Source organism: Phoenix dactylifera, chromosome 4, assembly GCF_051530095.1.
Source record: "Phoenix dactylifera cultivar Ajwa chromosome 4, Ajwa_hap1_PhDact_Kaust_v1.1, whole genome shotgun sequence".
In the NCBI taxonomy this organism is placed as follows: domain Eukaryota; kingdom Viridiplantae; phylum Streptophyta; class Magnoliopsida; order Arecales; family Arecaceae; genus Phoenix; species Phoenix dactylifera.
The window spans coordinates 37,802,664-37,820,879 of NC_143193.1; the positions used below are offsets into that span (position 1 = coordinate 37,802,664).

General features: G+C 49.6%; 50 non-coding genes across 50 annotated transcripts; all 50 read right to left on the reverse strand.

Annotated features, from left to right (window-relative positions):
* Positions 1-186: 186 nt before the first annotated feature.
* Positions 187-305, reverse strand: LOC149764124 (5S ribosomal RNA). Its single transcript, XR_016405726.1, has one exon. It is a non-coding gene; the product is annotated as a 5S ribosomal RNA (ribosomal RNA).
* Positions 306-551: 246 nt separating this feature from the next.
* Positions 552-670, reverse strand: LOC149764125 (5S ribosomal RNA). Its single transcript, XR_016405931.1, has one exon. It is a non-coding gene; the product is annotated as a 5S ribosomal RNA (ribosomal RNA).
* Positions 671-918: 248 nt separating this feature from the next.
* On the reverse strand, positions 919-1,037 carry LOC149764126 (5S ribosomal RNA). Its single transcript, XR_016412302.1, has one exon. It is a non-coding gene; the product is annotated as a 5S ribosomal RNA (ribosomal RNA).
* A 246-nt stretch (positions 1,038-1,283) lies between these two features.
* LOC149764127 (5S ribosomal RNA) lies at positions 1,284-1,402 on the reverse strand. The gene has a single exon (XR_016411100.1). It is a non-coding gene; the product is annotated as a 5S ribosomal RNA (ribosomal RNA).
* Positions 1,403-1,648: 246 nt separating this feature from the next.
* Positions 1,649-1,767, reverse strand: LOC149764128 (5S ribosomal RNA). Its single transcript, XR_016405840.1, has one exon. It is a non-coding gene; the product is annotated as a 5S ribosomal RNA (ribosomal RNA).
* A 246-nt stretch (positions 1,768-2,013) lies between these two features.
* On the reverse strand, positions 2,014-2,132 carry LOC149764129 (5S ribosomal RNA). Its single transcript, XR_016411101.1, has one exon. It is a non-coding gene; the product is annotated as a 5S ribosomal RNA (ribosomal RNA).
* A 246-nt stretch (positions 2,133-2,378) lies between these two features.
* Positions 2,379-2,497, reverse strand: LOC149764130 (5S ribosomal RNA). Its single transcript, XR_016405727.1, has one exon. It is a non-coding gene; the product is annotated as a 5S ribosomal RNA (ribosomal RNA).
* Positions 2,498-2,743: 246 nt separating this feature from the next.
* On the reverse strand, positions 2,744-2,862 carry LOC149764131 (5S ribosomal RNA). The gene has a single exon (XR_016405932.1). It is a non-coding gene; the product is annotated as a 5S ribosomal RNA (ribosomal RNA).
* A 248-nt stretch (positions 2,863-3,110) lies between these two features.
* Positions 3,111-3,229, reverse strand: LOC149764132 (5S ribosomal RNA). The gene has a single exon (XR_016412303.1). It is a non-coding gene; the product is annotated as a 5S ribosomal RNA (ribosomal RNA).
* Positions 3,230-3,475: 246 nt separating this feature from the next.
* On the reverse strand, positions 3,476-3,594 carry LOC149764133 (5S ribosomal RNA). The gene has a single exon (XR_016401222.1). It is a non-coding gene; the product is annotated as a 5S ribosomal RNA (ribosomal RNA).
* A 246-nt stretch (positions 3,595-3,840) lies between these two features.
* On the reverse strand, positions 3,841-3,959 carry LOC149764134 (5S ribosomal RNA). Its single transcript, XR_016405841.1, has one exon. It is a non-coding gene; the product is annotated as a 5S ribosomal RNA (ribosomal RNA).
* A 246-nt stretch (positions 3,960-4,205) lies between these two features.
* Positions 4,206-4,324, reverse strand: LOC149764135 (5S ribosomal RNA). The gene has a single exon (XR_016411102.1). It is a non-coding gene; the product is annotated as a 5S ribosomal RNA (ribosomal RNA).
* A 246-nt stretch (positions 4,325-4,570) lies between these two features.
* Positions 4,571-4,689, reverse strand: LOC149764136 (5S ribosomal RNA). Its single transcript, XR_016405729.1, has one exon. It is a non-coding gene; the product is annotated as a 5S ribosomal RNA (ribosomal RNA).
* A 246-nt stretch (positions 4,690-4,935) lies between these two features.
* On the reverse strand, positions 4,936-5,054 carry LOC149764137 (5S ribosomal RNA). The gene has a single exon (XR_016405933.1). It is a non-coding gene; the product is annotated as a 5S ribosomal RNA (ribosomal RNA).
* Positions 5,055-5,302: 248 nt separating this feature from the next.
* LOC149764138 (5S ribosomal RNA) lies at positions 5,303-5,421 on the reverse strand. The gene has a single exon (XR_016412304.1). It is a non-coding gene; the product is annotated as a 5S ribosomal RNA (ribosomal RNA).
* Positions 5,422-5,667: 246 nt separating this feature from the next.
* Positions 5,668-5,786, reverse strand: LOC149764139 (5S ribosomal RNA). The gene has a single exon (XR_016411103.1). It is a non-coding gene; the product is annotated as a 5S ribosomal RNA (ribosomal RNA).
* Positions 5,787-6,032: 246 nt separating this feature from the next.
* LOC149764140 (5S ribosomal RNA) lies at positions 6,033-6,151 on the reverse strand. The gene has a single exon (XR_016405843.1). It is a non-coding gene; the product is annotated as a 5S ribosomal RNA (ribosomal RNA).
* A 246-nt stretch (positions 6,152-6,397) lies between these two features.
* Positions 6,398-6,516, reverse strand: LOC149764141 (5S ribosomal RNA). The gene has a single exon (XR_016411105.1). It is a non-coding gene; the product is annotated as a 5S ribosomal RNA (ribosomal RNA).
* Positions 6,517-6,762: 246 nt separating this feature from the next.
* LOC149764142 (5S ribosomal RNA) lies at positions 6,763-6,881 on the reverse strand. The gene has a single exon (XR_016405730.1). It is a non-coding gene; the product is annotated as a 5S ribosomal RNA (ribosomal RNA).
* A 246-nt stretch (positions 6,882-7,127) lies between these two features.
* Positions 7,128-7,246, reverse strand: LOC149764143 (5S ribosomal RNA). The gene has a single exon (XR_016405935.1). It is a non-coding gene; the product is annotated as a 5S ribosomal RNA (ribosomal RNA).
* Positions 7,247-7,494: 248 nt separating this feature from the next.
* On the reverse strand, positions 7,495-7,613 carry LOC149764144 (5S ribosomal RNA). Its single transcript, XR_016412305.1, has one exon. It is a non-coding gene; the product is annotated as a 5S ribosomal RNA (ribosomal RNA).
* A 246-nt stretch (positions 7,614-7,859) lies between these two features.
* LOC149764145 (5S ribosomal RNA) lies at positions 7,860-7,978 on the reverse strand. Its single transcript, XR_016411106.1, has one exon. It is a non-coding gene; the product is annotated as a 5S ribosomal RNA (ribosomal RNA).
* Positions 7,979-8,224: 246 nt separating this feature from the next.
* Positions 8,225-8,343, reverse strand: LOC149764146 (5S ribosomal RNA). The gene has a single exon (XR_016411107.1). It is a non-coding gene; the product is annotated as a 5S ribosomal RNA (ribosomal RNA).
* A 246-nt stretch (positions 8,344-8,589) lies between these two features.
* LOC149764147 (5S ribosomal RNA) lies at positions 8,590-8,708 on the reverse strand. The gene has a single exon (XR_016405844.1). It is a non-coding gene; the product is annotated as a 5S ribosomal RNA (ribosomal RNA).
* A 246-nt stretch (positions 8,709-8,954) lies between these two features.
* LOC149764148 (5S ribosomal RNA) lies at positions 8,955-9,073 on the reverse strand. The gene has a single exon (XR_016411108.1). It is a non-coding gene; the product is annotated as a 5S ribosomal RNA (ribosomal RNA).
* Positions 9,074-9,319: 246 nt separating this feature from the next.
* On the reverse strand, positions 9,320-9,438 carry LOC149764149 (5S ribosomal RNA). The gene has a single exon (XR_016405731.1). It is a non-coding gene; the product is annotated as a 5S ribosomal RNA (ribosomal RNA).
* A 246-nt stretch (positions 9,439-9,684) lies between these two features.
* Positions 9,685-9,803, reverse strand: LOC149764150 (5S ribosomal RNA). Its single transcript, XR_016405936.1, has one exon. It is a non-coding gene; the product is annotated as a 5S ribosomal RNA (ribosomal RNA).
* Positions 9,804-10,051: 248 nt separating this feature from the next.
* LOC149764151 (5S ribosomal RNA) lies at positions 10,052-10,170 on the reverse strand. Its single transcript, XR_016412307.1, has one exon. It is a non-coding gene; the product is annotated as a 5S ribosomal RNA (ribosomal RNA).
* Positions 10,171-10,416: 246 nt separating this feature from the next.
* Positions 10,417-10,535, reverse strand: LOC149764152 (5S ribosomal RNA). The gene has a single exon (XR_016402152.1). It is a non-coding gene; the product is annotated as a 5S ribosomal RNA (ribosomal RNA).
* A 246-nt stretch (positions 10,536-10,781) lies between these two features.
* LOC149764153 (5S ribosomal RNA) lies at positions 10,782-10,900 on the reverse strand. The gene has a single exon (XR_016405845.1). It is a non-coding gene; the product is annotated as a 5S ribosomal RNA (ribosomal RNA).
* Positions 10,901-11,146: 246 nt separating this feature from the next.
* On the reverse strand, positions 11,147-11,265 carry LOC149764154 (5S ribosomal RNA). The gene has a single exon (XR_016411109.1). It is a non-coding gene; the product is annotated as a 5S ribosomal RNA (ribosomal RNA).
* Positions 11,266-11,511: 246 nt separating this feature from the next.
* Positions 11,512-11,630, reverse strand: LOC149764155 (5S ribosomal RNA). The gene has a single exon (XR_016405732.1). It is a non-coding gene; the product is annotated as a 5S ribosomal RNA (ribosomal RNA).
* Positions 11,631-11,876: 246 nt separating this feature from the next.
* Positions 11,877-11,995, reverse strand: LOC149764156 (5S ribosomal RNA). Its single transcript, XR_016405937.1, has one exon. It is a non-coding gene; the product is annotated as a 5S ribosomal RNA (ribosomal RNA).
* A 248-nt stretch (positions 11,996-12,243) lies between these two features.
* LOC149764157 (5S ribosomal RNA) lies at positions 12,244-12,362 on the reverse strand. Its single transcript, XR_016404184.1, has one exon. It is a non-coding gene; the product is annotated as a 5S ribosomal RNA (ribosomal RNA).
* Positions 12,363-12,608: 246 nt separating this feature from the next.
* On the reverse strand, positions 12,609-12,727 carry LOC149764158 (5S ribosomal RNA). Its single transcript, XR_016411110.1, has one exon. It is a non-coding gene; the product is annotated as a 5S ribosomal RNA (ribosomal RNA).
* Positions 12,728-12,973: 246 nt separating this feature from the next.
* LOC149764159 (5S ribosomal RNA) lies at positions 12,974-13,092 on the reverse strand. The gene has a single exon (XR_016405101.1). It is a non-coding gene; the product is annotated as a 5S ribosomal RNA (ribosomal RNA).
* Positions 13,093-13,338: 246 nt separating this feature from the next.
* On the reverse strand, positions 13,339-13,457 carry LOC149764160 (5S ribosomal RNA). Its single transcript, XR_016405846.1, has one exon. It is a non-coding gene; the product is annotated as a 5S ribosomal RNA (ribosomal RNA).
* A 246-nt stretch (positions 13,458-13,703) lies between these two features.
* On the reverse strand, positions 13,704-13,822 carry LOC149764161 (5S ribosomal RNA). The gene has a single exon (XR_016411111.1). It is a non-coding gene; the product is annotated as a 5S ribosomal RNA (ribosomal RNA).
* A 246-nt stretch (positions 13,823-14,068) lies between these two features.
* On the reverse strand, positions 14,069-14,187 carry LOC149764162 (5S ribosomal RNA). The gene has a single exon (XR_016405733.1). It is a non-coding gene; the product is annotated as a 5S ribosomal RNA (ribosomal RNA).
* Positions 14,188-14,433: 246 nt separating this feature from the next.
* On the reverse strand, positions 14,434-14,552 carry LOC149764163 (5S ribosomal RNA). The gene has a single exon (XR_016405938.1). It is a non-coding gene; the product is annotated as a 5S ribosomal RNA (ribosomal RNA).
* A 248-nt stretch (positions 14,553-14,800) lies between these two features.
* LOC149764164 (5S ribosomal RNA) lies at positions 14,801-14,919 on the reverse strand. The gene has a single exon (XR_016401591.1). It is a non-coding gene; the product is annotated as a 5S ribosomal RNA (ribosomal RNA).
* Positions 14,920-15,165: 246 nt separating this feature from the next.
* On the reverse strand, positions 15,166-15,284 carry LOC149764165 (5S ribosomal RNA). The gene has a single exon (XR_016411112.1). It is a non-coding gene; the product is annotated as a 5S ribosomal RNA (ribosomal RNA).
* A 246-nt stretch (positions 15,285-15,530) lies between these two features.
* LOC149764166 (5S ribosomal RNA) lies at positions 15,531-15,649 on the reverse strand. Its single transcript, XR_016405847.1, has one exon. It is a non-coding gene; the product is annotated as a 5S ribosomal RNA (ribosomal RNA).
* Positions 15,650-15,895: 246 nt separating this feature from the next.
* LOC149764167 (5S ribosomal RNA) lies at positions 15,896-16,014 on the reverse strand. Its single transcript, XR_016411113.1, has one exon. It is a non-coding gene; the product is annotated as a 5S ribosomal RNA (ribosomal RNA).
* Positions 16,015-16,260: 246 nt separating this feature from the next.
* On the reverse strand, positions 16,261-16,379 carry LOC149764168 (5S ribosomal RNA). The gene has a single exon (XR_016405735.1). It is a non-coding gene; the product is annotated as a 5S ribosomal RNA (ribosomal RNA).
* A 246-nt stretch (positions 16,380-16,625) lies between these two features.
* LOC149764169 (5S ribosomal RNA) lies at positions 16,626-16,744 on the reverse strand. Its single transcript, XR_016405939.1, has one exon. It is a non-coding gene; the product is annotated as a 5S ribosomal RNA (ribosomal RNA).
* A 248-nt stretch (positions 16,745-16,992) lies between these two features.
* On the reverse strand, positions 16,993-17,111 carry LOC149764170 (5S ribosomal RNA). The gene has a single exon (XR_016412308.1). It is a non-coding gene; the product is annotated as a 5S ribosomal RNA (ribosomal RNA).
* Positions 17,112-17,357: 246 nt separating this feature from the next.
* On the reverse strand, positions 17,358-17,476 carry LOC149764171 (5S ribosomal RNA). The gene has a single exon (XR_016411114.1). It is a non-coding gene; the product is annotated as a 5S ribosomal RNA (ribosomal RNA).
* A 246-nt stretch (positions 17,477-17,722) lies between these two features.
* On the reverse strand, positions 17,723-17,841 carry LOC149764172 (5S ribosomal RNA). The gene has a single exon (XR_016405849.1). It is a non-coding gene; the product is annotated as a 5S ribosomal RNA (ribosomal RNA).
* A 246-nt stretch (positions 17,842-18,087) lies between these two features.
* On the reverse strand, positions 18,088-18,206 carry LOC149764173 (5S ribosomal RNA). Its single transcript, XR_016411116.1, has one exon. It is a non-coding gene; the product is annotated as a 5S ribosomal RNA (ribosomal RNA).
* Between the last annotated feature and the right edge of the window lie 10 nt (positions 18,207-18,216).

Here is an 18,216-nt window from a genome sequence, read left to right on the forward strand (position 1 = left end):
ATTCGCGCTGCCGGGGCCATTCTGGCGTAGGATTCAACGCGCTGTTCCGCTATGCGGCATGGCACCGCCAGTCTCCGGACTCAGTTTATTTTCGGGGGGAAAAAATTATCCGAAGAGGAAAAGCCAAAAGCCAAAAAATTAAAAATAAATATTATCAAAAAATAAAAAAGCGGGCAAAAAATAAAAAGGGTGCAACACGAGGACTTCCCAGGGGGTCACCCATCCTAGTACTACTCTCGCCCAAGCACGCTTAACTGCGGAGTTCTGATCGGATCCGGCGCATTAGTGCTGGTATGATCGCACCCATGACATGCCCTTCGAAACTCCCTTTTATGACAAAGCAGCAGACCTCGACGGCCCGAGGCATTCGCGCTGCCGGGGCCGTTCTGGTGTAGGATTCAACGCGCTGTTCCGCTATGCGGCATGGCACCGCGAGTCTCCGGACTCAGTTTATTTTCGGGGGAAAAAAATTATCCGAAGAGGAAAAGCCAAAAGCCGAAAAATTAAAAATAAATATTATCAAAAAATAAAAAAGCGGGCAAAAAATAAAAGGGGTGCAACACGAGGACTTCCCAGGGGGTCACCCATCCTAGTACTACTCTCGCCCAAGCACGCTTAACTGCGGAGTTATGATGGGATCCGGTGCATTAGTGCTGGTATGATCGCACCCATGACATGCCCATCGAAACTCCCTTTTATGACAAAGCAGCAGACCTCGACGGCCCGAGACATTCGCGCCGCCGGGGCCGTTCTGGCGTAGGATTCAACGCGCTGGTCCCGCTATGCGGCATGGCACCGCCAGTCTCCGGACTCAGTTTATTTTCGGGGGAAAAAAATTATCCGAAGAGGAAAAGCCAAAAGCCGAAAAATTAAAAATAAATATTATCAAAAAATAAAAAAGTGGAGAAAAAAATAAAAAGGGTGCAACACGAGGACTTCCCAGGGGGTCACCCATCCTAGTACTACTCTCGCCCAAGCACGCTTAACTGCGGAGTTCTGATGGGATCCGGTGCATTAGTGCTGGTATGATCGCACCCATGACATGCCCTTCGAAACTCCCTTTTATGACAAAGCAGCAGACCTCGACGGCCCGAGACATTCGCGCTGCCGGGGCCGTTCTGGCGTAGGATTCAACGCGCTGTTCCGCTATGCGGCATGGCACCGCGAGTCTCCGGACTCAGTTTATTTTCGGGGGAAAAAAATTATCCGAAGAGGAAAAGCCAAAAGCCGAAAAATTAAAAATAAATATTATCAAAAAATAAAAAAGCGGGCAAAAAATAAAAGGGGTGCAACACGAGGACTTCCCAGGGGGTCACCCATCCTAGTACTACTCTCGCCCAAGCACGCTTAACTGCGGAGTTCTGATGGGATCCGGTGCATTAGTGCTGGTATGATCGCACCCATGACATGCCCTTCGAAACTCCCTTTTATGACAAAGCAGCAGACCTCGACGGCCCGAGACATTCGCGCTGCCGGGGCCGTTCTGGCGTAGGATTCAACGCGCTGTTCCGCTATGCGGCATGGCACCGCGAGCCTCCGGACTCAGTTTATTTTCGAGGGAAAAAAATTATCCGAAGTGGAAAAGCCAAAAGCCGAAAAATTAAAAATAAATATTATCAAAAAATAAAAAAGCGGGCAAAAAATAAAAGGGGTGCAACACGAGGACTTCCCAGGGGGTCACCCATCCTAGTACAACTCTCGCCCAAGCACGCTTAACTGCGGAGTTCTGATAGGATCCGGTGCATTAGTGCTGGTATGATTGCACCCAAGACATGCCCTTCGAAACTCCCTTTTATGACAAAGCAGCAGACCTCGACGGCCCGAGACATTCGCGCTGCCGGGGCCGTTCTGGCGTAGGATTCAACACGCTCTTCCGCTATGCGGCATGGCACCGCCAGTCTCCGGACTCAGTTTATTTTCGGGGGAAAAAAATTATCCGAAGAGGAAAAGCCAAAAGCCGAAAAATAAAAAATAAATGTTGTCAAAAAATAAAAAAGCGGGCAAAAAATAAAAGGGGTGCAACACGAGGACTTCCCAGGGGGTCACCCATCCTAGTACTACTCTCGCCCAAGCACGCTTAACTGCGGAGTTCTGATGGGATCCGGTGCATTAGTGCTGGTATGATCGCACCCATGACATGCCCTTCGAAACTCCCTTCTATGACAAAGCAGCAGACCTTGACGGCCCGAGACATTCGCGCTGCCGGGGCCATTCTGGCGTAGGATTCAACGCGCTGTTCCGCTATGCGGCATGGCACCGCCAGTCTCCGGACTCAGTTTATTTTCGGGGGGAAAAAATTATCCGAAGAGGAAAAGCCAAAAGCCAAAAAATTAAAAATAAATATTATCAAAAAATAAAAAAGCGGGCAAAAAATAAAAAGGGTGCAACACGAGGACTTCCCAGGGGGTCACCCATCCTAGTACTACTCTCGCCCAAGCACGCTTAACTGCGGAGTTCTGATCGGATCCGGCGCATTAGTGCTGGTATGATCGCACCCATGACATGCCCTTCGAAACTCCCTTTTATGACAAAGCAGCAGACCTCGACGGCCCGAGGCATTCGCGCTGCCGGGGCCGTTCTGGTGTAGGATTCAACGCGCTGTTCCGCTATGCGGCATGGCACCGCGAGTCTCCGGACTCAGTTTATTTTCGGGGGAAAAAAATTATCCGAAGAGGAAAAGCCAAAAGCCGAAAAATTAAAAATAAATATTATCAAAAAATAAAAAAGCGGGCAAAAAATAAAAGGGGTGCAACACGAGGACTTCCCAGGGGGTCACCCATCCTAGTACTACTCTCGCCCAAGCACGCTTAACTGCGGAGTTATGATGGGATCCGGTGCATTAGTGCTGGTATGATCGCACCCATGACATGCCCATCGAAACTCCCTTTTATGACAAAGCAGCAGACCTCGACGGCCCGAGACATTCGCGCCGCCGGGGCCGTTCTGGCGTAGGATTCAACGCGCTGGTCCCGCTATGCGGCATGGCACCGCCAGTCTCCGGACTCAGTTTATTTTCGGGGGAAAAAAATTATCCGAAGAGGAAAAGCCAAAAGCCGAAAAATTAAAAATAAATATTATCAAAAAATAAAAAAGTGGAGAAAAAAATAAAAAGGGTGCAACACGAGGACTTCCCAGGGGGTCACCCATCCTAGTACTACTCTCGCCCAAGCACGCTTAACTGCGGAGTTCTGATGGGATCCGGTGCATTAGTGCTGGTATGATCGCACCCATGACATGCCCTTCGAAACTCCCTTTTATGACAAAGCAGCAGACCTCGACGGCCCGAGACATTCGCGCTGCCGGGGCCGTTCTGGCGTAGGATTCAACGCGCTGTTCCGCTATGCGGCATGGCACCGCGAGTCTCCGGACTCAGTTTATTTTCGGGGGAAAAAAATTATCCGAAGAGGAAAAGCCAAAAGCCGAAAAATTAAAAATAAATATTATCAAAAAATAAAAAAGCGGGCAAAAAATAAAAGGGGTGCAACACGAGGACTTCCCAGGGGGTCACCCATCCTAGTACTACTCTCGCCCAAGCACGCTTTACTGCGGAGTTCTGATGGGATCCGGTGCATTAGTGCTGGTATGATCGCACCCATGACATGCCCTTCGAAACTCCCTTTTATGACAAAGCAGCAGACCTCGACGGCCCGAGACATTCGCGCTGCCGGGGCCGTTCTGGCGTAGGATTCAACGCGCTGTTCCGCTATGCGGCATGGCACCGCGAGCCTCCGGACTCAGTTTATTTTCGAGGGAAAAAAATTATCCGAAGTGGAAAAGCCAAAAGCCGAAAAATTAAAAATAAATATTATCAAAAAATAAAAAAGCGGGCAAAAAATAAAAGGGGTGCAACACGAGGACTTCCCAGGGGGTCACCCATCCTAGTACAACTCTCGCCCAAGCACGCTTAACTGCGGAGTTCTGATAGGATCCGGTGCATTAGTGCTGGTATGATTGCACCCAAGACATGCCCTTCGAAACTCCCTTTTATGACAAAGCAGCAGACCTCGACGGCCCGAGACATTCGCGCTGCCGGGGCCGTTCTGGCGTAGGATTCAACACGCTCTTCCGCTATGCGGCATGGCACCGCCAGTCTCCGGACTCAGTTTATTTTCGGGGGAAAAAAATTATCCGAAGAGGAAAAGCCAAAAGCCGAAAAATAAAAAATAAATGTTGTCAAAAAATAAAAAAGCGGGCAAAAAATAAAAGGGGTGCAACACGAGGACTTCCCAGGGGGTCACCCATCCTAGTACTACTCTCGCCCAAGCACGCTTAACTGCGGAGTTCTGATGGGATCCGGTGCATTAGTGCTGGTATGATCGCACCCATGACATGCCCTTCGAAACTCCCTTTTATGACAAAGCAGCAGACCTTGACGGCCCGAGACATTCGCGCTGCCGGGGCCATTCTGGCGTAGGATTCAACGCGCTGTTCCGCTATGCGGCATGGCACCGCCAGTCTCCGGACTCAGTTTATTTTCGGGGGGAAAAAATTATCCGAAGAGGAAAAGCCAAAAGCCAAAAAATTAAAAATAAATATTATCAAAAAATAAAAAAGCGGGCAAAAAATAAAAAGGGTGCAACACGAGGACTTCCCAGGGGGTCACCCATCCTAGTACTACTCTCGCCCAAGCACGCTTAACTGCGGAGTTCTGATCGGATCCGGCGCATTAGTGCTGGTATGATCGCACCCATGACATGCCCTTCGAAACTCCCTTTTATGACAAAGCAGCAGACCTCGACGGCCCGAGGCATTCGCGCTGCCGGGGCCGTTCTGGTGTAGGATTCAACGCGCTGTTCCGCTATGCGGCATGGCACCGCGAGTCTCCGGACTCAGTTTATTTTCGGGGGAAAAAAATTATCCGAAGACGAAAAGCCAAAAGCCGAAAAATTAAAAATAAATATTATCAAAAAATAAAAAAGCGGGCAAAAATTAAAAGGGGTGCAACACGAGGACTTCCCAGGGGGTCACCCATCCTAGTACTACTCTCGCCCAAGCACGCTTAACTGCGGAGTTATGATGGGATCCGGTGCATTAGTGCTGGTATGATCGCACCCATGACATGCCCATCGAAACTCCCTTTTATGACAAAGCAGCAGACCTCGACGGCCCGAGACATTCGCGCCGCCGGGGCCGTTCTGGCGTAGGATTCAACGCGCTGGTCCCGCTATGCGGCATGGCACCGCCAGTCTCCGGACTCAGTTTATTTTCGGGGGAAAAAAATTATCCGAAGAGGAAAAGCCAAAAGCCGAAAAATTAAAAATAAATATTATCAAAAAATAAAAAAGTGGAGAAAAAAATAAAAAGGGTGCAACACGAGGACTTCCCAGGGGGTCACCCATCCTAGTACTACTCTCGCCCAAGCACGCTTAACTGCGGAGTTCTGATGGGATCCGGTGCATTAGTGCTGGTATGATCGCACCCATGACATGCCCTTCGAAACTCCCTTTTATGACAAAGCAGCAGACCTCGACGGCCCGAGACATTCGCGCTGCCGGGGCCGTTCTGGCGTAGGATTCAACGCGCTGTTCCGCTATGCGGCATGGCACCGCGAGTCTCCGGACTCAGTTTATTTTCGGGAGAAAAAAATTATCCGAAGAGGAAAAGCCAAAAGCCGAAAAATTAAAAATAAATATTATCAAAAAATAAAAAAGCGGGCAAAAAATAAAAGGGGTGCAACACGAGGACTTCCCAGGGGGTCACCCATCCTAGTACTACTCTCGCCCAAGCACGCTTAACTGCGGAGTTCTGATGGGATCCGGTGCATTAGTGCTGGTATGATCGCACCCATGACATGCCCTTCGAAACTCCCTTTTATGACAAAGCAGCAGACCTCGACGGCCCGAGACATTCGCGCTGCCGGGGCCGTTCTGGCGTAGGATTCAACGCGCTGTTCCGCTATGCGGCATGGCACCGCGAGCCTCCGGACTCAGTTTATTTTCGAGGGAAAAAAATTATCCGAAGTGGAAAAGCCAAAAGCCGAAAAATTAAAAATAAATATTATCAAAAAATAAAAAAGCGGGCAAAAAATAAAAGGGGTGCAACACGAGGACTTCCCAGGGGGTCACCCATCCTAGTACAACTCTCGCCCAAGCACGCTTAACTGCGGAGTTCTGATAGGATCCGGTGCATTAGTGCTGGTATGATTGCACCCAAGACATGCCCTTCGAAACTCCCTTTTATGACAAAGCAGCAGACCTCGACGGCCCGAGACATTCGCGCTGCCGGGGCCGTTCTGGCGTAGGATTCAACACGCTCTTCCGCTATGCGGCATGGCACCGCCAGTCTCCGGACTCAGTTTATTTTCGGGGGAAAAAAATTATCCGAAGAGGAAAAGCCAAAAGCCGAAAAATAAAAAATAAATGTTGTCAAAAAATAAAAAAGCGGGCAAAAAATAAAAGGGGTGCAACACGAGGACTTCCCAGGGGGTCACCCATCCTAGTACTACTCTCGCCCAAGCACGCTTAACTGCGGAGTTCTGATGGGATCCGGTGCATTAGTGCTGGTATGATCGCACCCATGACATGCCCTTCGAAACTCCCTTTTATGACAAAGCAGCAGACCTTGACGGCCCGAGACATTCGCGCTGCCGGGGCCATTCTGGCGTAGGATTCAACGCGCTGTTCCGCTATGCGGCATGGCACCGCCAGTCTCCGGACTCAGTTTATTTTCGGGGGGAAAAAATTATCCGAAGAGGAAAAGCCAAAAGCCAAAAAATTAAAAATAAATATTATCAAAAAATAAAAAAGCGGGCAAAAAATAAAAAGGGTGCAACACGAGGACTTCCCAGGGGGTCACCCATCCTAGTACTACTCTCGCCCAAGCACGCTTAACTGCGGAGTTCTGATCGGATCCGGCGCATTAGTGCTGGTATGATCGCACCCATGACATGCCCTTCGAAACTCCCTTTTATGACAAAGCAGCAGACCTCGACGGCCCGAGGCATTCGCGCTGCCGGGGCCGTTCTGGTGTAGGATTCAACGCGCTGTTCCGCTATGCGGCATGGCACCGCGAGTCTCCGGACTCAGTTTATTTTCGGGGGAAAAAAATTATCCGAAGAGAAAAAGCCAAAAGCCGAAAAATTAAAAATAAATATTATCAAAAAATAAAAAAGCGGGCAAAAATTAAAAGGGGTGCAACACGAGGACTTCCCAGGGGGTCACCCATCCTAGTACTACTCTCGCCCAAGCACGCTTAACTGCGGAGTTATGATGGGATCCGGTGCATTAGTGCTGGTATGATCGCACCCATGACATGCCCATCGAAACTCCCTTTTATGACAAAGCAGCAGACCTCGACGGCCCGAGACATTCGCGCCGCCGGGGCCGTTCTGGCGTAGGATTCAACGCGCTGGTCCCGCTATGCGGCATGGCACCGCCAGTCTCCGGACTCAGTTTATTTTCGGGGGAAAAAAATTATCCGAAGAGGAAAAGCCAAAAGCCGAAAAATTAAAAATAAATATTATCAAAAAATAAAAAAGTGGAGAAAAAAATAAAAAGGGTGCAACACGAGGACTTCCCAGGGGGTCACCCATCCTAGTACTACTCTCGCCCAAGCACGCTTAACTGCGGAGTTCTGATGGGATCCGGTGCATTAGTGCTGGTATGATCGCACCCATGACATGCCCTTCGAAACTCCCTTTTATGACAAAGCAGCAGACCTCGACGGCCCGAGACATTCGCGCTGCCGGGGCCGTTCTGGCGTAGGATTCAACGCGCTGTTCCGCTATGCGGCATGGCACCGCGAGTCTCCGGACTCAGTTTATTTTCGGGGGAAAAAAATTATCCGAAGAGGAAAAGCCAAAAGCCGAAAAATTAAAAATAAATATTATCAAAAAATAAAAAAGCGGGCAAAAAATAAAAGGGGTGCAACACGAGGACTTCCCAGGGGGTCACCCATCCTAGTACTACTCTCGCCCAAGCACGCTTAACTGCGGAGTTCTGATGGGATCCGGTGCATTAGTGCTGGTATGATCGCACCCATGACATGCCCATCGAAACACCCTTTTATGACAAAGCAGCAGACCTCGACGGCCCGAGACATTCGCGCTGCCGGGGCCGTTCTGGCGTAGGATTCAACGCGCTGTTCCGCTATGCGGCATGGCACCGCGAGTCTCCGGACTCAGTTTATTTTCGGGGAAAAAAAATTATCCGAAGAGGAAAAGCCAAAAGCCGAAAAATTAAAAATAAATATTATCAAAAAATAAAAAAGCGGGCAAAAAATAAAAGGGGTGCAACACGAGGACTTCCCAGGGGGTCACCCATCCTAGTACTACTCTCGCCCAAGCACGCTTAACTGCGGAGTTCTGATGGGATCCGGTGCATTAGTGCTGGTATGATCGCACCCATGACATGCCCTTCGAAACTCCCTTTTATGACAAAGCAGCAGACCTCGACGGCCCGAGACATTCGCGCTGTCGGGGCCGTTCTGGCGTAGGATTCAACGCGCTGTTCCGCTATGCGGCATGGCACCGCGAGCCTCCGGACTCAGTTTATTTTCGAGGGAAAAAAATTATCCGAAGTGGAAAAGCCAAAAGCCGAAAAATTAAAAATAAATATTATCAAAAAATAAAAAAGCGGGCAAAAAATAAAAGGGGTGCAACACGAGGACTTCCCAGGGGGTCACCCATCCTAGTACAACTCTCGCCCAAGCACGCTTAACTGCGGAGTTCTGATAGGATCCGGTGCATTAGTGCTGGTATGATTGCACCCAAGACATGCCCTTCGAAACTCCCTTTTATGACAAAGCAGCAGACCTCGACGGCCCGAGACATTCGCGCTGCCGGGGCCGTTCTGGCGTAGGATTCAACACGCTCTTCCGCTATGCGGCATGGCACCGCCAGTCTCCGGACTCAGTTTATTTTCGGGGGAAAAAAATTATCCGAAGAGGAAAAGCCAAAAGCCGAAAAATAAAAAATAAATGTTGTCAAAAAATAAAAAAGCGGGCAAAAAATAAAAGGGGTGCAACACGAGGACTTCCCAGGGGGTCACCCATCCTAGTACTACTCTCGCCCAAGCACGCTTAACTGCGGAGTTCTGATGGGATCCGGTGCATTAGTGCTGGTATGATCGCACCCATGACATGCCCTTCGAAACTCCCTTTTATGACAAAGCAGCAGACCTTGACGGCCCGAGACATTCGCGCTGCCGGGGCCATTCTGGCGTAGGATTCAACGCGCTGTTCCGCTATGCGGCATGGCACCGCCAGTCTCCGGACTCAGTTTATTTTCGGGGGGAAAAAATTATCCGAAGAGGAAAAGCCAAAAGCCAAAAAATTAAAAATAAATATTATCAAAAAATAAAAAAGCGGGCAAAAAATAAAAAGGGTGCAACACGAGGACTTCCCAGGGGGTCACCCATCCTAGTACTACTCTCGCCCAAGCACGCTTAACTGCGGAGTTCTGATCGGATCCGGCGCATTAGTGCTGGTATGATCGCACCCATGACATGCCCTTCGAAACTCCCTTTTATGACAAAGCAGCAGACCTCGACGGCCCGAGGCATTCGCGCTGCCGGGGCCGTTCTGGTGTAGGATTCAACGCGCTGTTCCGCTATGCGGCATGGCACCGCGAGTCTCCGGACTCAGTTTATTTTCGGGAGAAAAAAATTATCCGAAGAGGAAAAGCCAAAAGCCGAAAAATTAAAAATAAATATTATCAAAAAATAAAAAAGCGGGCAAAAATTAAAAGGGGTGCAACACGAGGACTTCCCAGGGGGTCACCCATCCTAGTACTACTCTCGCCCAAGCACGCTTAACTGCGGAGTTATGATGGGATCCGGTGCATTAGTGCTGGTATGATCGCACCCATGACATGCCCATCGAAACTCCCTTTTATGACAAAGCAGCAGACCTCGACGGCCCGAGACATTCGCGCCGCCGGGGCCGTTCTGGCGTAGGATTCAACGCGCTGGTCCCGCTATGCGGCATGGCACCGCCAGTCTCCGGACTCAGTTTATTTTCGGGGGAAAAAAATTATCCGAAGAGGAAAAGCCAAAAGCCGAAAAATTAAAAATAAATATTATCAAAAAATAAAAAAGTGGAGAAAAAAATAAAAAGGGTGCAACACGAGGACTTCCCAGGGGGTCACCCATCCTAGTACTACTCTCGCCCAAGCACGCTTAACTGCGGAGTTCTGATGGGATCCGGTGCATTAGTGCTGGTATGATCGCACCCATGACATGCCCTTCGAAACTCCCTTTTATGACAAAGCAGCAGACCTCGACGGCCCGAGACATTCGCGCTGCCGGGGCCGTTCTGGCGTAGGATTCAACGCGCTGTTCCGCTATGCGGCATGGCACCGCGAGTCTCCGGACTCAGTTTATTTTCGGGGGAAAAAAATTATCCGAAGAGGAAAAGCCAAAAGCCGAAAAATTAAAAATAAATATTATCAAAAAATAAAAAAGCGGGCAAAAAATAAAAGGGGTGCAACACGAGGACTTCCCAGGGGGTCACCCATCCTAGTACTACTCTCGCCCAAGCACGCTTAACTGCGGAGTTCTGATGGGATCCGGTGTATTAGTGCTGGTATGATCGCACCCATGACATGCCCTTCGAAACTCCCTTTTATGACAAAGCAGCAGACCTCGACGGCCCGAGACATTCGCGCTGCCGGGGCCGTTCTGGCGTAGGATTCAACGCGCTGTTCCGCTATGCGGCATGGCACCGCGAGCCTCCGGACTCAGTTTATTTTCGAGGGAAAAAAATTATCCGAAGTGGAAAAGCCAAAAGCCGAAAAATTAAAAATAAATATTATCAAAAAATAAAAAAGCGGGCAAAAAATAAAAGGGGTGCAACACGAGGACTTCCCAGGGGGTCACCCATCCTAGTACAACTCTCGCCCAAGCACGCTTAACTGCGGAGTTCTGATAGGATCCGGTGCATTAGTGCTGGTATGATTGCACCCAAGACATGCCCTTCGAAACTCCCTTTTATGACAAAGCAGCAGACCTCGACGGCCCGAGACATTCGCGCTGCCGGGGCCGTTCTGGCGTAGGATTCAACACGCTCTTCCGCTATGCGGCATGGCACCGCCAGTCTCCGGACTCAGTTTATTTTCGGGGGAAAAAAATTATCCGAAGAGGAAAAGCCAAAAGCCGAAAAATAAAAAATAAATGTTGTCAAAAAATAAAAAAGCGGGCAAAAAATAAAAGGGGTGCAACACGAGGACTTCCCAGGGGGTCACCCATCCTAGTACTACTCTCGCCCAAGCACGCTTAACTGCGGAGTTCTGATGGGATCCGGTGCATTAGTGCTGGTATGATCGCACCCATGACATGCCCTTCGAAACTCCCTTTTATGACAAAGCAGCAGACCTTGACGGCCCGAGACATTCGCGCTGCCGGGGCCATTCTGGCGTAGGATTCAACGCGCTGTTCCGCTATGCGGCATGGCACCGCCAGTCTCCGGACTCAGTTTATTTTCGGGGGGAAAAAATTATCCGAAGAGGAAAAGCCAAAAGCCAAAAAATTAAAAATAAATATTATCAAAAAATAAAAAAGCGGGCAAAAAATAAAAAGGGTGCAACACGAGGACTTCCCAGGGGGTCACCCATCCTAGTACTACTCTCGCCCAAGCACGCTTAACTGCGGAGTTCTGATCGGATCCGGCGCATTAGTGCTGGTATGATCGCACCCATGACATGTCCTTCGAAACTCCCTTTTATGACAAAGCAGCAGACCTCGACGGCCCGAGGCATTCGCGCTGCCGGGGCCGTTCTGGTGTAGGATTCAACGCGCTGTTCCGCTATGCGGCATGGCACCGCGAGTCTCCGGACTCAGTTTATTTTCGGGGGAAAAAAATTATCCGAAGAGAAAAAGCCAAAAGCCGAAAAATTAAAAATAAATATTATCAAAAAATAAAAAAGCGGGCAAAAATTAAAAGGGGTGCAACACGAGGACTTCCCAGGGGGTCACCCATCCTAGTACTACTCTCGCCCAAGCACGCTTAACTGCGGAGTTATGATGGGATCCGGTGCATTAGTGCTGGTATGATCGCACCCATGACATGCCCATCGAAACTCCCTTTTATGACAAAGCAGCAGACCTCGACGGCCCGAGACATTCGCGCCGCCGGGGCCGTTCTGGCGTAGGATTCAACGCGCTGGTCCCGCTATGCGGCATGGCACCGCCAGTCTCCGGACTCAGTTTATTTTCGGGGGAAAAAAATTATCCGAAGAGGAAAAGCCAAAAGCCGAAAAATTAAAAATAAATATTATCAAAAAATAAAAAAGTGGAGAAAAAAATAAAAAGGGTGCAACATGAGGACTTCCCAGGGGGTCACCCATCCTAGTACTACTCTCGCCCAAGCACGCTTAACTGCGGAGTTCTGATGGGATCCGGTGCATTAGTGCTGGTATGATCGCACCCATGACATGCCCTTCGAAACTCCCTTTTATGACAAAGCAGCAGACCTCGACGGCCCGAGACATTCGCGCTGCCGGGGCCGTTCTGGCGTAGGATTCAACGCGCTGTTCCGCTATGCGGCATGGCACCGCGAGTCTCCGGACTCAGTTTATTTTCGGGGGAAAAAAATTATCCGAAGAGGAAAAGCCAAAAGCCGAAAAATTAAAAATAAATATTATCAAAAAATAAAAAAGCGGGCAAAAAATAAAAGGGGTGCAACACGAGGACTTCCCAGGGGGTCACCCATCCTAGTACTACTCTCGCCCAAGCACGCTTAACTGCGGAGTTCTGATGGGATCCGGTGCATTAGTGCTGGTATGATCGCACCCATGACATGCCCATCGAAACACCCTTTTATGACAAAGCAGCAGATCTCGACGGCCCGAGACATTCGCGCTGCCGGGGCCGTTCTGGCGTAGGATTCAACGCGCTGTTCCGCTATGCGGCATGGCACCGCGAGTCTCCGGACTCAGTTTATTTTCGGGGGAAAAAAATTATCCGAAGAGGAAAAGCCAAAAGCCGAAAAATTAAAAATAAATATTATCAAAAAATAAAAAAGCGGGCAAAAAATAAAAGGGGTGCAACACGAGGACTTCCCAGGGGGTCACCCATCCTAGTACTACTGTCGCCCAAGCACGCTTAACTGCGGAGTTCTGATGGGATCCGGTGCATTAGTGCTGGTATGATCGCACCCATGACATGCCCTTCGAAACTCCCTTTTATGACAAAGCAGCAGACCTCGACGGCCCGAGACATTCGCGCTGTCGGGGCCGTTCTGGCGTAGGATTCAACGCGCTGTTCCGCTATGCGGCATGGCACCGCGAGCCTCCGGACTCAGTTTATTTTCGAGGGAAAAAAATTATCCGAAGTGGAAAAGCCAAAAGCCGAAAAATTAAAAATAAATATTATCAAAAAATAAAAAAGCGGGCAAAAAATAAAAGGGGTGCAACACGAGGACTTCCCAGGGGGTCACCCATCCTAGTACAACTCTCGCCCAAGCACGCTTAACTGCGGAGTTCTGATAGGATCCGGTGCATTAGTGCTGGTATGATTGCACCCAAGACATGCCCTTCGAAACTCCCTTTTATGACAAAGCAGCAGACCTCGACGGCCCGAGACATTCGCGCTGCCGGGGCCGTTCTGGCGTAGGATTCAACACGCTCTTCCGCTATGCGGCATGGCACCGCCAGTCTCCGGACTCAGTTTATTTTCGGGGGAAAAAAATTATCCGAAGAGGAAAAGCCAAAAGCCGAAAAATAAAAAATAAATGTTGTCAAAAAATAAAAAAGCGGGCAAAAAATAAAAGGGGTGCAACACGAGGACTTCCCAGGGGGTCACCCATCCTAGTACTACTCTCGCCCAAGCACGCTTAACTGCGGAGTTCTGATGGGATCCGGTGCATTAGTGCTGGTATGATCGCACCCATGACATGCCCTTCGAAACTCCCTTTTATGACAAAGCAGCAGACCTTGACGGCCCGAGACATTCGCGCTGCCGGGGCCATTCTGGCGTAGGATTCAACGCGCTGTTCCGCTATGCGGCATGGCACCGCCAGTCTCCGGACTCAGTTTATTTTCGGGGGGAAAAAATTATCCGAAGAGGAAAAGCCAAAAGCCAAAAAATTAAAAATAAATATTATCAAAAAATAAAAAAGCGGGCAAAAAATAAAAAGGGTGCAACACGAGGACTTCCCAGGGGGTCACCCATCCTAGTACTACTCTCGCCCAAGCACGCTTAACTGCGGAGTTCTGATCGGATCCGGCGCATTAGTGCTGGTATGATCGCACCCATGACATGCCCTTCGAAACTCCCTTTTATGACAAAGCAGCAGACCTCGACGGCCCGAGGCATTCGCGCTGCCGGGGCCGTTCTGGTGTAGGATTCAACGCGCTGTTCCGCTATGCGGCATGGCACCGCGAGTCTCCGGACTCAGTTTATTTTCGGGAGAAAAAAATTATCCGAAGAGGAAAAGCCAAAAGCCGAAAAATTAAAAATAAATATTATCAAAAAATAAAAAAGCGGGCAAAAATTAAAAGGGGTGCAACACGAGGACTTCCCAGGGGGTCACCCATCCTAGTACTACTCTCGCCCAAGCACGCTTAACTGCGGAGTTATGATGGGATCCGGTGCATTAGTGCTGGTATGATCGCACCCATGACATGCCCATCGAAACTCCCTTTTATGACAAAGCAGCAGACCTCGACGGCCCGAGACATTCGCGCCGCCGGGGCCGTTCTGGCGTAGGATTCAACGCGCTGGTCCCACTATGCGGCATGGCACCGCCAGTCTCCGGACTCAGTTTATTTTCGGGGGAAAAAAATTATCCGAAGAGGAAAAGCCAAAAGCCGAAAAATTAAAAATAAATATTATCAAAAAATAAAAAAGTGGAGAAAAAAATAAAAAGGGTGCAACACGAGGACTTCCCAGGGGGTCACCCATCCTAGTACTACTCTCGCCCAAGCACGCTTAACTGCGGAGTTCTGATGGGATCCGGTGCATTAGTGCTAGTATGATCGCACCCATGACATGCCCTTGGAAACTCCCTTTTATGACAAAGCAGCAGACCTCGACGGCCCGAGACATTCGCGCTGCCGGGGCCGTTCTGGCGTAGGATTCAACGCGCTATTCCGCTATGCGGCATGGCACCGCGAGTCTCCGGACTCAGTTTATTTTCGGGGGAAAAAAATTATCCGAAGAGGAAAAGCCAAAAGCCGAAAAATTAAAAATAAATATTATCAAAAAATAAAAAAGCGGGCAAAAAATAAAAGGGGTGCAACACGAGGACTTCCCAGGGGGTCACCCATCCTAGTACTACTCTCGCCCAAGCACGCTTAACTGCGGAGTTCTGATGGGATCCGGTGCATTAGTGCTGGTATGATCGCACCCATGACATGCCCTTCGAAACTCCCTTTTATGACAAAGCAGCAGACCTCGACGGCCCGAGACATTCGCGCTGCCGGGGCCGTTCTGGCGTAGGATTCAACGCGCTGTTCCGCTATGCGGCATGGCACCGCGAGCCTCCGGACTCAGTTTATTTTCGAGGGAAAAAAATTATCCGAAGTGGAAAAGCCAAAAGCCGAAAAATTAAAAATAAATATTATCAAAAAATAAAAAAGCGGGCAAAAAATAAAAGGGGTGCAACACGAGGACTTCCCAGGGGGTCACCCATCCTAGTACAACTCTCGCCCAAGCACGCTTAACTGCGGAGTTCTGATAGGATCCGGTGCATTAGTGCTGGTATGATTGCACCCAAGACATGCCCTTCGAAACTCCCTTTTATGACAAAGCAGCAGACCTCGACGGCCCGAGACATTCGCGCTGCCGGGGCCGTTCTGGCGTAGGATTCAACACGCTCTTCCGCTATGCGGCATGGCACCGCCAGTCTCCGGACTCAGTTTATTTTCGGGGGAAAAAAATTATCCGAAGAGGAAAAGCCAAAAGCCGAAAAATAAAAAATAAATGTTGTCAAAAAATAAAAAAGCGGGCAAAAAATAAAAGGGGTGCAACACGAGGACTTCCCAGGGGGTCACCCATCCTAGTACTACTCTCGCCCAAGCACGCTTAACTGCGGAGTTCTGATGGGATCCGGTGCATTAGTGCTGGTATGATCGCACCCATGACATGCCCTTCGAAACTCCCTTTTATGACAAAGCAGCAGACCTTGACGGCCCGAGACATTCGCGCTGCCGGGGACATTCTGGCGTAGGATTCAACGCGCTGTTCCGCTATGCGGCATGGCACCGCCAGTCTCCGGACTCAGTTTATTTTCGGGGGGAAAAAATTATCCGAAGAGGAAAAGCCAAAAGCCAAAAAATTAAAAATAAATATTATCAAAAAATAAAAAAGCGGGCAAAAAATAAAAAGGGTGCAACACGAGGACTTCCCAGGGGGTCACCCATCCTAGTACTACTCTCGCCCAAGCACGCTTAACTGCGGAGTTCTGATCGGATCCGGCGCATTAGTGCTGGTATGATCGCACCCATGACATGCCCTTCGAAACTCCCTTTTATGACAAAGCAGCAGACCTCGACGGCCCGAGGCATTCGCGCTGCCGGGGCCGTTCTGGTGTAGGATTCAACGCGCTGTTCCGCTATGCGGCATGGCACCGCGAGTCTCCGGACTCAGTTTATTTTCGGGGGAAAAAAATTATCCGAAGACGAAAAGCCAAAAGCCGAAAAATTAAAAATAAATATTATCAAAAAATAAAAAAGCGGGCAAAAATTAAAAGGGGTGCAACACGAGGACTTCCCAGGGGGTCACCCATCCTAGTACTACTCTCGCCCAAGCACGCTTAACTGCGGAGTTATGATGGGATCCGGTGCATTAGTGCTGGTATGATCGCACCCATGACATGCCCATCGAAACTCCCTTTTATGACAAAGCAGCAGACCTCGACGGCCCGAGACATTCGCGCCGCCGGGGCCGTTCTGGCGTAGGATTCAACGCGCTGGTCCCGCTATGCGGCATGGCACCGCCAGTCTCCGGACTCAGTTTATTTTCGGGGGAAAAAAATTATCCGAAGAGGAAAAGCCAAAAGCCGAAAAATTAAAAATAAATATTATCAAAAAATAAAAAAGTGGAGAAAAAAATAAAAAGGGTGCAACACGAGGACTTCCCAGGGGGTCACCCATCCTAGTACTACTCTCGCCCAAGCACGCTTAACTGCGGAGTTCTGATGGGATCCGGTGCATTAGTGCTGGTATGATCGCACCCATGACATGCCCTTCGAAACTCCCTTTTATGACAAAGCAGCAGACCTCGACGGCCCGAGACATTCGCGCTGCCGGGGCCGTTCTGGCGTAGGATTCAACGCGCTGTTCCGCTATGCGGCATGGCACCGCGAGTCTCCGGACTCAGTTTATTTTCGGGGGAAAAAAATTATCCGAAGAGGAAAAGCCAAAAGCCGAAAAATTAAAAATAAATATTATCAAAAAATAAAAAAGCGGGCAAAAAATAAAAGGGGTGCAACACGAGGACTTCCCAGGGGGTCACCCATCCTAGTACTACTCTCGCCCAAGCACGCTTAACTGCGGAGTTCTGATGGGATCCGGTGCATTAGTGCTGGTATGATCGCACCCATGACATGCCCTTCGAAACTCCCTTTTATGACAAAGCAGCAGACCTCGACGGCCCGAGACATTCGCGCTGCCGGGGCCGTTCTGGCGTAGGATTCAACGCGCTGTTCCGCTATGCGGCATGGCACCGCGAGCCTCCGGACTCAGTTTATTTTCGAGGGAAAAAAATTATCCGAAGTGGAAAAGCCAAAAGCCGAAAAATTAAAAATAAATATTATCAAAAAATAAAAAAGCGGGCAAAAAATAAAAGGGGTGCAACACGAGGACTTCCCAGGGGGTCACCCATCCTAGTACAACTCTCGCCCAAGCACGCTTAACTGCGGAGTTCTGATAGGATCCGGTGCATTAGTGCTGGTATGATTGCACCCAAGACATGCCCTTCGAAACTCCCTTTTATGACAAAGCAGCAGACCTCGACGGCCCGAGACATTCGCGCTGCCGGGGCCGTTCTGGCGTAGGATTCAACACGCTCTTCCGCTATGCGGCATGGCACCGCCAGTCTCCGGACTCAGTTTATTTTCGGGGGAAAAAAATTATCCGAAGAGGAAAAGCCAAAAGCCGAAAAATAAAAAATAAATGTTGTCAAAAAATAAAAAAGCGGGCAAAAAATAAAAGGGGTGCAACACGAGGACTTCCCAGGGGGTCACCCATCCTAGTACTACTCTCGCCCAAGCACGCTTAACTGCGGAGTTCTGATGGGATCCGGTGCATTAGTGCTGGTATGATCGCACCCATGACATGCC